This window comes from Sinocyclocheilus grahami, unplaced genomic scaffold (genome assembly GCF_001515645.1).
Source record: "Sinocyclocheilus grahami isolate Dianchi unplaced genomic scaffold, SAMN03320097.WGS_v1.1 scaffold408.1, whole genome shotgun sequence".
NCBI classification, from domain to species: Eukaryota; Metazoa; Chordata; class Actinopteri; order Cypriniformes; family Cyprinidae; genus Sinocyclocheilus; species Sinocyclocheilus grahami.
In genome coordinates this window covers 505915-507608 of record NW_015505587.1, presented here as the reverse complement: position 1 = coordinate 507608, position 1694 = coordinate 505915, and positions in this window count along the sequence as shown.

The window sequence follows — 1694 nt, the reverse complement described above, 5'->3', positions numbered from 1 at the left end:
TATATATATATATATATTAAAGTCCCCATGAAATCAAAATTAAAGTTAGTATCAATATGTCAGTCTTAAGGTTATCTATAAGGCAGTGCGTTCCAAAACAGTGACACAGTTCGCATTTAGAAGATATAAGCAATCAAAGCTTGCAGTTCGTCACTTCCGCCAAAACGGCTCAACGATTTTTTTGACGTCACATCGTACTTCAGCTTCTCATCAAACTTTCTGTCCAATCAAATGCTCTCTAGAATCCGAAGCACCCGCCCCTACACTGAAGCCGCGGTTGCACGTTTTAGAGTGGCCTTTTATTGTGGTCAGCCTAAGGCACACCTGTGCAATAATCATGCTGTCTAATCAGCATCTTGATCTGCCACACCTGTGAGGTGGATGGATTATCTCGGCAAAGGAGAAGTGCTCACTAACACAGATTTAGACAGATTTGTGAACAATATTTGAGAGAAATAGGCCTTTTGTGTACATAGAAAAAGTCTTAGATCTTTGAGTTCAGCTCATGAAAAATGGGGGCAAAAACAAAAGTGTTGCATTTATAATTTTGTTCAGTGTATATATATATATATATAAGGAAAAACTTAAAAGATAGAAATTTTGCTTTGGCAACTAAATGAATTAAAATAAATTTAAGATGAAGAATTAAAATTACTAAAACTTATATTGTCATTATTTGAAAAAATCCCCTTCGTTTTGGTGTAAGTTTTTGTTGTTTGCTTAAAGGTTGAGAATGTGAATATTTTATTTGGTTGCTTTTTTGCAAATAAGAAATCCCAATAAAGTATAAACCATGAGAAAAATGACTAAAACTAAAATGTTAGTAAAATAGAAATGTTAAAATAAAAACTATAAAAAAATGTATGTATGTGATAAAATTGCTAATACTAAAATTTAAATAAAAACTGAAAATACAAAAATATAACCTATAATTCAAAATATGAATGAATTCGGTAATAGTACAAAAAATAGCCTACACTAAAATAACACTGGGACCAAAACAGTATTGAACCCCATCGTCTTTCACTGTATGGACAAAAATACATTTTTCTTTCCCAAAATATCTTCTTTTGTGTTCCACATGCAGCAGAAGGAAGTCAGTCATACAGGTTTGTAATGACATAAGGGAGAGTAAATGAGTGAACCATACTTTTAAGACGTCCTGTCAGCATGAATGTAAAACTGAACAACTCATTAAAGTGTAACAGAATAGCTACAAAGTTAAAGTAGAATGTTAACATGTAGGTTATGTTCTAGAATATTGAAAGAACACTCGTTTCCATTCAGGTCCTGTTTTGTAGCGGCTGGGAGGTTTGCGGCAGCAGATGGGCTGTCCCGCTGTGTGCCTGATTGAAACACAGAAGCTGGAGCCGACTCATAACAACATGACCAGCTCCTGTCAGCTCCAGCCAGGGAACAAATCAGCCTTCCCGCGGCTCTGCTGCAGGGAACACCACTCTGCTTGGAGGAAAAAGCGAGGCCCGGCCAAGGGCACAAACGGTCCTTACATTTTAGGACTGCCTGGCTGTCAGTTTATAAGCGCTGTGCTTGTGTACCCGCAGATGATAGTTGTGAAAATCAAAGCTGGAGGTACAGATGGCCAGTCCGTATCTGCACTGTGAATATTTGAAGTGTTGATTATATAAACTGGTTCAAATAGACTGGTCACTATTGATCACATGTTTGAAGATAAA